This window comes from Rosa chinensis, chromosome 2, assembly GCF_002994745.2.
Source record: "Rosa chinensis cultivar Old Blush chromosome 2, RchiOBHm-V2, whole genome shotgun sequence".
NCBI lineage: Eukaryota > Viridiplantae > Streptophyta > Magnoliopsida > Rosales > Rosaceae > Rosa > Rosa chinensis.
Genome location: NC_037089.1, coordinates 25497143 through 25510750, shown reverse-complemented (window position 1 = coordinate 25510750; position 13608 = coordinate 25497143). Strand labels below are relative to the sequence as shown.

General features: G+C 35.5%; 1 long non-coding RNA gene across 7 annotated transcripts; it reads left to right on the top strand.

The window, feature by feature from the left end:
* Positions 1-2187: 2187 nt before the first annotated feature.
* Positions 2188-5963, top strand: LOC112185295. Of its 7 annotated transcripts, none has more exons than XR_002930194.2 (7): positions 2188-2417; positions 2578-2706; positions 2787-2867; positions 3131-3257; positions 3702-3808; positions 5225-5493; positions 5646-5963. It is a non-coding gene; the product is annotated as an uncharacterized LOC112185295 (long non-coding RNA). The 7 variants fall into 7 exon arrangements; XR_002930192.2 differs by having other exon boundaries at positions 5225-5497; XR_002930195.2 differs by lacking the exon at positions 5646-5963 and adding an exon at positions 5073-5119 and having other exon boundaries at positions 2191-2417.
* The last annotated feature ends 7645 nt before the right edge of the window (positions 5964-13608 follow it).

Here is a 13608-nt window from a genome sequence, read left to right as displayed (position 1 = left end):
TGGCCAAAGAATAAATGTGTTCTTTTGGTGGAGCTTTGGGTTCCTCCAATTTGTGCAGATTGGTGTAAGCCATATAACTTGTTGTTGGGCTGTGGTATCCTGGAGTGGATAAGTCAAGAAATTTCTGGTGCACCGGCAATGTTCTGCAGAGGGCTTGAATCTCTTTAAAGAGAGCGAGATACCCGCACCTCAGCCTATTGTCAACGAGATTCTCATATAGAAATTATAATTTATTGTAATTTCACCAACAAGAACCACTTCTGGGCATTAAACTGTAACTTAGCCTTTTTGATTTTTAAGTCTGATACACAAAATGTTAATGATACTTGAGCTATCAAGAAGCCATATTCTAATTCACTGGATGCAAGAATTCTCATAATTGTGCGACCAAATATGCAGTTGACATCAGGGGTGCTAGTCCTCAATGGTACACCTTTGAATGTTTTATGTTGAGGAGACTCTTGTTTAATTAACTCTCATGGATGTTGCAGGTGCTGAATAGTTCAGAAGGGACATCAGCTTGCATGGATGATGACCTCATAGACATTGAAGCGTTGTTCGATGATGACATTTCCTTGCCTACAGCAGCTTCATGGTGACATTTGGTTCACAATGTGGTTCACAATGCTCCCTTGTAAAATCTGATTTGTTAGTTTACTAGACAGTGTCAAGTGTCAGGTATCAACAAATGGCTTTGGCTTTTAAATTAAAATTGTGGTGTTAATAGACCTGAAACTGCAATTTATATAACCATCTTAATAAAATGTTGCGTTATAATGCTGCTGTTGTATGTTCAAAAGAATATATATATTTTTTTTCAACCACATAAAAGAAAGGCATATATCATGAATGTTTGGGCATTTTGAACTCTCATATAAGAAGAGATAGAATTCACCCGTCAAACTTGCGCCAATGCTTCTCTTTTTTCTTTCCCACTAGCTTCATCTACCCTCATATCATCATATACAATATCACTGAAATATGAATCTGTGACCTTCACGATATAATGTTTTAATTGAAATTTCACAGCTCATTGATAGAAAATGTTCTGTTTTCTAGCAATGGGGTAAACGATACCCATTTAGTACTGATATATAGTGATTTTTGAAACTGATCTGTCTTGCACTGGTGTGGCGTACGAAAGAGTAGTTGTACAGGTACACACAATGTGTTCATTTCGTAGGATCACTTAAACGACAAGTCTCCCTTTGTAACGTTTCCACGTTTGCCTCATTTCACGAAGTCATATAACCCCTCCTCCCTCCTACATCTCCACCTTCTCTCACAATTAAGAGTGAAATCCGCCGACTGCCTTTAATGCTTGAATTGGTTTTAAATCGTCCATCAGAGGAGGGCAAACAACCCGAAAGCTAGGACAAGGATAAGCAGTAGCAAAACAGAGGCCAGAGTTCCGAACAAGAAGTTAATGTTGTTGATGAACTCTCCCATGTCTGAATTGGGAGCATGGGCTAATAGCTTCACAGTCAAGGACCCAAAGTAAACAAAGAAAGCAACGATAAACACATCAGCATGGTGGTATAGTCAGTGACGAATGGAGATGCATTAGCAGATGTGTACTTCAGTTGGAGTAGCCATCCGAAAATGCCCATGACTGGTAAGAAAATACAATGGTGCAAAATTGTCCCATGAGAAGTGTGACCTTCATGCCTTGTGCTGCTATATATGTATGGCATGGAGAGAGAGGTAACATTATGGGAATGTATAATTTTAGAGGATTGAAAAACAAGCAGAAACTAGCTTAGAAAGAATATAACTTTAATCGAATCAACAAAGCCAGCTCTACTTACTTTAATTGATACTGAGGATTAACCGCATCGTTAAGATCCATCTCCGACCTGTCTATGATTTTCTCCTTCTCTTTTCCACTTCCTGCTGTTTCTCTGTTCCAGTAGTATAACACTTGCTCTCGTCTATATATAGGAGAAATGACCCTCCAGCGGCTAAAATCAGAGTAGACAAGTTCGCAGAGTAGTACTATTAACTTATGTGTCCAGCTTAGCTGTGGATGATTATATGTCATGATTCAACGCGTGGGGATGCGCCTCCAAGTTTAATTTATTTACTATGCATGTATATGAAAGCATATTATACAATATACTAAAGCTCAGTTGCCCCAGGTACTGTTCATCACTGTACACAAAGTGGAGTGACGCTTTTGCCTTGCTCTGTTTCCTCAATTACAGCCCGCCATCCTTCCATAACCTTCTTTCTCATTCAATTGCTGCCAAAACAATTCAGAGAGAGAGATCAATTATCAAGAACGATCGAGAGAGAGAGATAACTAAGGTGTGTTTCTTTGCTTTGCACGAAGAGATAGAGAGAGAGATCGGAGGGAAATTCTCACCTCATCATCTCAGCACGAGGCCAGTTGTTCTTTATCACGAGTGATCGGAGAGGTACACAGAGAAAGAAGTGGGAGAGGGATTTGGGTTTTGATTACAGTCCCAAATTCCCAATTGTTAGTTTTTTTTTTCTTTTGAACCTTGACTTTGTTGTTTCAATTTTGAATTGTTCTCTTATTCTGATGTGGGATATGTATTGGATTTGAATTTGCAGGTTTTTATTGGGCGGTTTGTATCAAATCTTCTCAGCTTTCATCACCGACCCTAAAAACTTGGGTTCGTCATCAGCAAGGTAATTAGGTGAGCGGATTCTGGATTTTGACCGACGATCTACCCATAAAAGGTAATAATCAATCATCTGCTTTTCCCTTTTAATCTGTTCTATTGTTCTATCTTTGATTCTTTGATGCTTCGGTTGGACAGAAAGTGAGAGAGAGAAAAGTCTTCTTCGTCGCTGGACTGGTCTGAGGCAGACGAAGAATAGGGGGCCACCTAAAAACTTGGGTTCGTCATCAAATCTCTTCTCAGTTTCATCACCAACCCTAAAAACTTGGGTTCGTGATCAGCATTTGTCATTATTCATAACCCACCCACCCTTCAAATAAAGACAAAAAGAATGTCTTTGTACATGTCTGCCATAGAACAAGTTGTCATTTCTTCTTGATATGCTGTATACCTTATTGACACTTATCTTGAAGTTCCTTTGACAATTAATATTGTCATTTTTACCTGCCTGTGAAGTTCATTGCTCTTTTTGGTTGTATCAGATGATCGAGTTCAATGTGTAGAACCACTGAATACATGGCTCCTGAAATTCTGCTGTCTAAAGGCCACAACAAAGATGCAGATTGGTGGAGCATTGGTATACTTTTGTATGAGATGCTAAGTGGTCAGGTAAATCTAACAGCCATGGTATACTTTTTTGGACCCCAAAATCTCAGTTTGAGGTGTGTGCTGCTCTACCTTTCTTGGTTGATTATTTGTTTTTATTGGTTTGTCTAAAGGAAAGGGATGAAGCATGAAGCGTTTTTGAACATAGGTTGCTTAATTTAGTTTGATTGGCATTCAGAATAAATGTTGGCATTTATTTGCTAATGTCAGTAGTTCAATTTTTTTTTTTTTTTTTCCTGGAGAAATCTTAGGCTAATGAAATCTGTAAAGTTAACTCTCCCATTTATTCTCCAGACTCAAATTGTCAGCCTCATATTTCAGTTCTTGAAATTTGTACTGCATCCTTTTCAATTCTTTTTACCTCACTTCAAAATCAATGAATTTACATATTCACTAATTAGTCTTGACACATTCATGAATTGATATCAACCATACTTATTTATGCAGTTTAATTCTCTCTGATTTCAAGGGACTGTGTTTCAATTAAGTTGGCCTGTTTACTTATCAAGTTTGAGCCACATTCGGTTTTTTAGTCAAGGAAAGCATCAATCAAGGTAATACTTCAAATAAAATAGTTTCATCTCTGTTCTGATATCTTTTAGCAAGCATGTTAGACCTTTAATAGTGTTTTTTTCTATCTTGGCAAACTGTGTCCTTGAATATTGTAAATAATGTACTCAATTTGTAGTGATTCAAAATCTTCAATGATAGGTAAATTCCTTTTGTGAAGAATGAAGAATAGGTGTTCTTTTTGTTGTTTCATGTGTAAATTATATTATGTTTTAAGTTGTTGATGGACATCATACATTGCCTGTAAAAAATGATTCAGTTATAGTTAAGGTCTGCTGACACTTCTGTATTTGTTGTTAATTAAGATCTTACATTTTCTATTTTTGTTGTTCCCTTTGCTGTTAAAGAATCTGTTATGGTCACTTAGCTAGCGCTTAAAGAATATGCATGAATTTCTGTCTGGCCAGATATTTGGTTCAATATGGTACATTAATTTTGGTTCGTGGTCATATGAATTTGCCTGTAATGCAGTAAATACACAAAAAGAAAAAGGAAAAAAAAAAAAAACTACTATCTCTCTTTAGCTAGCTTTCTATCCACTAACTCAAAAGAATGCCATCTTCAGTTGCTGCTTTTCTTCCTCTTGACTAATAAAACTTACTGACATCATCCCTTTATATATTCTAACTAGATGAAAAAGTTAGATTACAGACCTTTAAACGTCCACTATAAAGGGTTGATGTCAGAATATATAAAAACCCTGAAGTCTTTCTCTACCCCTTCTTTTTTCAGAGTTGAAGAAAGCAGAAACATTAAGGGTTTAGACTAATGGTTTAGCCACTAATGAGGCTCAAGATGTATTTGAGTTCACAATCACATAACAATTTTTTTTTTGTGCTCTTTGCTGGGTGAGCTTCTGCTCAATAGAACTTAATTGAGTGATGATTGGCACTAATAAATCTTCTTTGAAATTGAGTTGCAGAAAAGATACATGCCACTTTATGTGGCACCAATATTGAGCAAATAGTACTATTGGTAGGCTCAATTTCTATCTACCATAGGGGGTATCGTGGCCTCTATTAATGATAATGATTAGCTAGCCTCAATCATCTTTCCAGTGCATTTATTCCAAAGTCATAAAAATTTAGGGAAATTAATCTGCTATTAGCTTTTTGATTTTCACGAGTCCTTATGTCATTGAGTGCATGTCATCTGTCTAGAGGCCCTGCTAAGCTCTTCGAGTAATTAGAATGAAGTTTGAATAAGTGTTCAAAGCTAATGTTCCTTTGAAATATTTAAATTATGCAGGTGAACTGCATTGTACTCTTTTATTCAAAAGTGAGAGTTTCTAGAAAGTAATGAAATGTGCTATTATTTCAATCTGAGTGTTTTGGTGGGATTAATTTACATAAAACATTATGTGAATCTCAGCTTCTTCTCTCTCATTGTCTGGAAAACAGTTCAGACGATAGAAGTTGCAAGGACCATAGTCCAGATGAAGCAAAGGGAAAGATTCAGGAGATATCTATTCATTTGCAGATTGAAAATCAGGGAGATGAAATGAACTGTGAAAATCCAAAAGGAGATCAAGCGGCATCTCTACAAAGGCATTTTTAGCTTTCCCAAGTGATGAAATCGTGATAAGCAAACGGCCATTTTCTGCATAATATAAACAAGTATCTTATCTAAAACAATGGAACCTAACAAGAATTATTAAAAAAAAAAAAAAGTAAGTATTTTGCCTAGATATATATGTTGCCCTTATCTGCATCTCAAGTTCAAATATTGAAATATTCTCTTATGTATGTTGGAGTTTACACTTAGAAATTCTACTGATTTTTATCAAAATATCTATTAACCCTCCGCTGTTTTGATTTACAGTAACAACCAGTCACAACCAACATTAGTTGTAGAGGAATCACCTCAAAGGACCTACTGTAAATAGGTTGGTTGAACTACAAATGTAGGCTATTTTTGTTGCCACTAACCAATTTTGTATAGCAAAACAGCTTTGGTTTTTGTAACTAGATTTTTTTTTTTTTTTTTGAGAAGATGTTTTTGTAACTAGATTAAGATACCAGATTCTACTTAATATTTCCACTTTTGTAATATAACTGTAAAATATTCCACAAACTATGAATGTATAAAACTTAGCAAGAGAAAAAACGCGGCATTGCGCGGGCCTACATTTTTTTTCAGTTTAACATTTCTTAGCTTATAATTGTGACTAATGACGACCAGATTTGAGAGAAGGAAAAAATAAACCCGCAGCATCGCGGGGGCTTTTTCTAGTGTACATTAATTTTTCTTTTTCAAAATACTCTGCAATCTATTCCCACGAGTCGATTCTTTTGTAGCAGAGTGATAGTTTCAAAAGTCGACCACGCTTACTCTGCATATATAACTTAGGTGAGGGTACGAGGAGTTTTGTCCTAAATGTACAGTCAGAGTAATAGGTGCAAGATTGGAAAGCAGACCCAATGTTTTCAGAGTAACCACGTAAGAGTCTTCGACGACGACTTTGGATATACTCTGCATATCTATGTACGCTATCTCTTTTTTAATTGTCCGGCTAATTTATACTCTGCAATCTGCATCCATTCTGCGTACAACAAAAAGTGCAACTCTACTGTTAATTCAACTTCTTTTTCCTTTTTCTCAGGGTTAGCCACAACTCAGGGTTGACCCTATCTTCTTTCTTTTATTCTTATTTTTTGTATTTTAGTTGTGGGGAAATGATGTCAGTTTAAAATTTATAAGATAGAATCCATGCTTACTTAAAAGAATAATCTTTTAAAGACTATAAGGAAAATGAATTTATCGGTGAAGATTAAATCTATAGTTTTAAGTTGTTATAATTTTACTTTAAGAATTTGAAACATGTAATTGTGATTCACTTTTTTTTTTGACAATTATATTTGAAACATGTATTTATTATTTTACATTTCTCTAAGTTTTTTTTTTTTTTTTTTTTTTTCCAGGATAGCTGGAGCTAGTGAACGAGTTCTATCGAGTAAAGCCAATGATTAGAGGTATCAAGGGTGCAGTGCACTCTCAAATTTTAAATAAGTAGGACAGCCTGGCTGCTTTGTTGAGCCACACCATCAAGAGCTTCAAGTTGGCCATTTTTGGTAAGCAGAACTGACGATGCAGGATGAACTGGAAACCGGGTTACAGTGCCCAACTACACGCTAACCTAGAATTCATAAACAATGTTGGTTGATGAAGACAAAAGGCTAAAAATAGCATGCACACATGTCAGAGCATCAGCGTTGGGGACTCAAGTTTTGTCTTAAACTCTTATTTAATGCTGTTGTATGCGCAAAAGAGTACTTTTTTATTTTTTATTTTTTTAACCCCATAAAAAAGCATGGATCATGAATCTTCAGGAATCAAAATTGAGAATGTAATGAACTGAAGCTTTGTTGTGAAGGTAAAATTGTATCTTGGATTTGCACCGGGTCAGAACAAAATTTGAGATTTGCACGAGCACCATTTTCTTTGCCTTGTCAAAGAAGATGATTTTCAAATTTCATGTAATAATCCTAGGTTACAAGTACAACTTGACACATCTCAAAAAAAAGAAAAAGAAAAAAAGGTGTAACCCCACTGTTTATTCAACTTCTTTTTCCATTTTTAGGGTTAGCCACAGCTCATGGTTCGGCCTATGTTCTTCCTTTTATTCTTATTTTTTGTATTTTAGTTGTGAGAAGTTTTAAATACACAGCCCTAATAACTTAATACACACTCCTTACTCAGTACACCTAACATTTAATTTCTCATTCTAATATTTTACTAAATACACAACCCAAATTACATAAAATATCCTTAAACTAAAAAACCATGAAATAGTCTATTCTTTAACTACATTAAGGCTACTATTTAATTTGATTAGTATATATAATTGACCATATTAATTACTTGTGTTAGTTATTGGGAAATCCATAAGGATTCATTATTGTTCCCTTCAAATAGATGCTTAGAAATATGTTTTGTATTATTTGAGTTCTCATTCACCTAACGCGGAAACACACTATTGATCAAGTATACAATTTGAGTCGAACATTCAACCAAAACTGTATCAGTAGTTTCTCCATAATGGCAAAACTAGGAAGTTGTCATTGGATGGTCAACATGTTGGAATTTAATTAGAATATTTCAAAATACCAGCTATATTCGAAACCTCCATTAGTTTAATTGCATATGGTAATAGTAATTAACTCTCTTTGATTGTGATTGACACAAAGATTTCATCAGTTTACTCATATACCATTATTTGGTCAAAATCTGCAATTATGGTGGTTCATTCCTTATTTGCTTTATTCCGTTTTGATTTACTCATCAATGTCAAGATATATATTGCCTTTCTGTTACATAAGTTACATAGTATAAATGTCATTCCTAATTAGACGTTTTGACTCTTCCTAATCAGTGTCATAATATTCCTTTCGGTTACATGAGTTACATAACTTAATTGCTATTATTAAATTGTCATTGCATTGATCATTCCTGCCATATATATAATCCCTAGCTTTCCAGATAAAAATATACAACAAAAATTCAACCTCCTTTGTTTCCTTTCCGAGCTCGAAGTATTCATGTGTTTCCTTTAATTTATCTATTCTACCAAAAGAAAGTTTCAAGTTGTTCGATACGATCCGAGTATTGTGAGTGTACACCTACAAGGATCGAGGTTGTTGTACCCTGGAGGGTAGGGCGCCACAAACCTGCTACACCGAGACATTGTCTCCGAGGGGCGAAATCTACTCTAAAAGGCAGTGTTTACACGCCTTAACCTTAAACTCTTTTTGAAGTGTAATCATTTGGTGGTGGCTCGCAAATCTAAAAGATAAGTGTTGATCTTCTATTTTCAGCTTATTATGACATTAATTTGATTATATTTATTTACTAATAAAATATTATATTTGTGGAATTTTGTAGGAAACGAAATCTGGTGACGGAAGTAGCATCCATCGACCAAATTTTCCAACACAACAGATTAACAATTACAAAGTTTTATACCTGTGATGTTTTATATTAGATAATAAATTGATTAAGCATAACTTTTAGGAAAAAAAAAAGAACTAAAAAGCGATATGTTTTAAAAACACTTAATGCCATTGATTTTGAAATTCTAAATTATATGGTCTCTCACCCCATTTAATTACAATTTATTTAAGAAAAATTTAAATTAGATAGTTTCTAACTTTATTCTTGTTTGTAGAAGTTCATTATGTTTATAATTATAGAATAATATAAGGAAGATATGATTATTATTATTTTTCTTCTAATACATAGATGTCTATTTTGGTCATTTAATCTACCTATAAAATCTTATTTAAAATATTTTTTTTGAAATGGGGCTGGTGCGGCTGCCCTCAAACTTTGATTAATAAAATCTCTGATTTGAAATATAAAATAATAGGGATGTGTATTTAAAATTTCTCTTTAGTTGTGGGGAAATGATGTTGGTACAAAATTTATAAGTTAGAACCCATGTTCACTGTAAAGGACAGTCTTTGAAAGACTATAAGGAAAATGAACTCATTGGTGAAGATTGAATCTATAGTTTAAGTTGTTATAAGGGAAAAATTCACCAACGGTGTCTGGACACTTAGGGGACTTTCAGAATGATACCTGAACTTACAAAGTTATCAATGTGATACCTGGACTCATTTTTTCGTATCAACGTCGTACCTACGACCAATTTCCGTCACTGAGCCATTAAATTTTGTACGTGCGATGCACGTGAGTCACTTAATGAAGACAAAAAGACTGATTTACCCTCAAAAGTTTTTTTTTTTTTCCTCCCTTTTCTTTTCTTTCTTTCTTTCTTCTTCTTTTTTTCCGGTTTCTTGTTAATCAACCTCCACGATTTCGCTAGCGGTGGAGGAAGAAGCAGTCCTTATCCCCAAACCCAATCGAGAAGCAGCGGAGGACGACGTCGTTGCGCGGTGGTGGAGGTTGTTGCATGTGGCTCTCCCCCATTTTTCTTCCTGCATATTCGATGGTGGATTCTCCGAAAGCGGTGGTGTTGGCAAGGAGAGAAGGAGAGAATAAAAATCAACCTCCACGATTTTGCTGGCGGTGGAGGAAGAAGCAGTCCTTATCCCCAAACCCAATCGAGAAGCAGCGGAGGACGACGTAGTTGCGCGATGGTGGAGGTTGTTGTGGCTCTCCCCCATTTTTCTTCCTGCATATTCGATGGTGGGTTCTTCCAAAGCGGTGGTGTTGGCAAGGAGAGAAGGAGAGAATAAAGAGACCGAAAAAGAAGAAGAAAGAAGAATAATAAATAAAGAAAGAAAGAAAACAAAAGAAAAGGAAAAAAAAAACTTTTGAGGGTAAATCGGTGTTTTTGTCTTCATTAAGTGACTCACATGCATCGTACGTGCAAAATTTAACGGCTCCGTGACGGAAATTGGTTGTATGTACGACGTTGATACGAAAAAATGAGTCCAAGTATCACATTGATAATTTTGTAAGTTCAGGTATCATTCTGAAAGTCCCCTAAGTGTCCAGACACCGTTGGTGAATTTTTCAAATAAACTTGTGAGGGTAAATCGGTCCTTTTGTTTTCATTAAGTGACTCATGTGCATCGCACGTGCAAAATTTAACGGCTCCGTGACGGAAATTGGTCGTAGGTACGACATTGATACAGAAAAATGAGTTCAGGTATCACATTGATAACTGTAAGTTTAGGTATTATTCTGAAAGCCTCCTAAGTGTCCAGACACCATTGGTGAATTTTTCCCTTGTTATAATTATACTTTTAGATTTTGAAACATGTAACTGTGATCCACTGATTTTCTACATTTTTATTAGAAAATATGTTATTTATTTATTTATTTATTTATGTTATTTATTGTTTATTTATTATTTTATATTTCTCTAACTTTTTCTCAGGATAGTTGGAGCACGTGCACGAGTTCTATAGAGTAAAACCAATGATTAGAGGTATCGGGGGTGTGCAACGCGCTCTCAAACTTTAAATAGGTAGGACGGGGTGGTTGCTTCGATGAGCCACGCCGTGGAATCAAGTGGGCCATTTTTGGTAAGCAGAACTAATGATGCAGGATGAACCGGAAGTCGGGTTACGGTGCCCAACTACCTGTTAACCAAGAAACTCATTAACGGTGTTGGTTGGTGAAGACAAAAGGCCAAAAATGTTACACCCCACATCTTATTTACCCTTTTTACTCAGTTACACGAATCACTGTATGTTTTACCATTCGCTGTTATAGTTTTATCTTTTAGGGGGGTGGCTAGAAGTTGACTTTTTATGGGTTAACAATTTGAGAAAATTTCCTTCATGAAAGTTGTAGAGGACGTTAAACCGAGCGCGTGCATATATGCTAAGTAAAAATTGGAGTTCGTATGTGGAAGTTAAAGCTTAAAATGTGGAATTTACTGTTCATGGTAATAAAAAAATATATATGGAAAGTTACCACTGTAGGTTTCCATTTTCGGAAACCCACGGTAACTCTCTTCCTCCTCTCCCCTGACCCTTCCTCCCTTTCGGCCCGATTTTTCTCCCTTCGATTTCTTCCCTCTCCGGCCGACCCACGACGAAATCCGGCCATCCCCAAGCTCGTCTCCTCCCCCTTGACGCATCTGTGGTGGTATTTTGGGGAGATTTGGCCGGAGGAGCTCGATTTTGAGCTAGGAAGCTAACTGTAGCAGTTCGCGATTTTTGCCGATTTCCGGCGATTCCGGCCACCTCCTGTCACCAAACCGGCGTCGAAGGCTGGGTATTTGACGGAGATCATTTCGCCCCTAGCCTCGAGCCAAGATTTGCTGTGTAGAGGCCGAATCAACAACCTAGGGTTCTTGAATTTCTAGGTTATCTTCACCGGCCGGATTTGACTGTTTAAAGGTAAAATTGGAACTTGTTGTAGTTGAGAAAGAGGTTGGGTCTGTTGAGTAGGTGGTGCTGCCAAAATTTGGTGGCCATTGGTGGTGGTTGCCGGTGGCTCGTGGGCCCCACGCGCGGCCACTGTGGGTGGCGCGTGGTGCTGAGTTTTAATTACTGTTTTGGCTCCAAAAATCCTATAATGATTGTAGAACTTATATATCGATGAATGAATAATGTTGGAGTATTATGGATGGATTCGATGTGAATTAAGGAGTTGGATTTTGAAGGGGACGTTATGAATTTCAATTTCTAATTAGGAGTAAAACCCACCACTAGGGTCAAAACTTTTCTCCACCGGACAAAATGATACCCAACTTTCAAAAGTGATCAAAATGATACCTAAATTTTTAAAAGTGATCAAAATGATACCTAAATTTTTAAAAACAAATCAACTTGATACCCAACTTTCAAAAGTGATCAAAATGATACCTGAAGTTTTAAAAACAAATCAATTTGATACCTCAGTTTATTTTTTTTAGGGCTAAATACTGATTACTACTCTGTGGTTTAGGTCCAAAATCAATTCAGTTCCTGGACTTCTAATTTCATAAAAAACACCCATGTACTTTCAATTTTGATCTAATAGGTCCAATTCATTAATATTCTGTTATGGGTTCAAGTTATAGTTGGATTATTTGTTGAAAAACTATTTATTTGATAGATTTCTAATAGTGGGACTCACTCCAAAATTGATTATGCAGGCCACCTCAACACCACATCATAAAACATAGATCATATATGAGCCACGTCAACAAGTTAAATGACTCAATTGTCGGAAGACTAACAAATTTGACCTATTAGATCAAAATTGAAAGTGCAGGGGTGTTCTTGATGAAATTAGAAGTTTAGGGACTGAATTGATTTTGGACCCAAACTACATAGTATAATGTATTTAGCCCTTTTTTTGTTTTGTTTTACTTCTTTGTTAAATCAAATGCAAAATCAAGCACAAAAATTGAAGTGATTTATGGTCAAAGGGTCATTAATCATCTATAACCCAATCTTCTTCTTCTATAGAATTTATAAAAAAAAATATTCCGTTCAATTTCAATTCTACCATCGATCGTAGAAACAAATAAAGTTCGGATGTTTCCTAACTTCTAAAGAAACAAAGAAAAATGGGAAGAGAGAGAGAGGCAGAGATAGAAGAAGAAGAAGAGAATTAACAAAGTAAAATAAAAAATAATTGAAAAATAGTTTTTTGTGTAAAATATTATTATAACCCCATAAAATACTGCACCACACGTGATTTGATCACTTTTGAAAGTTGGGTATCAAGTTGATTTGTTTTTAAAAATTTAGGTATCATTTTGATCACTTTTAAAAGTTGGGTATCATTTTGTCCGGTGGAGAAAAGTTTTGACCCTAGTGGTGGGTTTTACTCTTTCTAATTATCGTAAAGTTAATTTCCGTCCTGTAAATATATTTTTACGAGTGCTATTCGTACAGGACGAGAGGAGTCTTCGTACGAGGAAAATACCGAGCGACGTCAGGATTGACTATATACTGTGAGTGGACTTTTATTTTTCAAAGAATCATGCATGCATTTATTTAATTGATTCCGAGGTTATAATTTGTTTATCGTATTACTTTCCCGAGCATATGGTTATTTTCAGAAATGGTTTTGGATATTTGGTTATTTGAAGGTTTTATGGCGTGTGGGGTCACGTCATTGGATTATGCTTATTTTCTCTTATTTATTTATTTCCGATGTGATTTCCGGATTTATACTATTTATATTATATTTATATTCGGCGATTTGAGATTTTTATGAGATTTTCAAAATGAGATTTCGATGGAGTAAATCTTTATATTTATTTATCTCCTATTTATTTTAAACTCGAGATTATCTTGGCGTGTGGGACACATCATTGGAAATTCTTTTACGAGAGATGGGGAAGTCTTATGTATTTATGGATTTACTTGGTTTT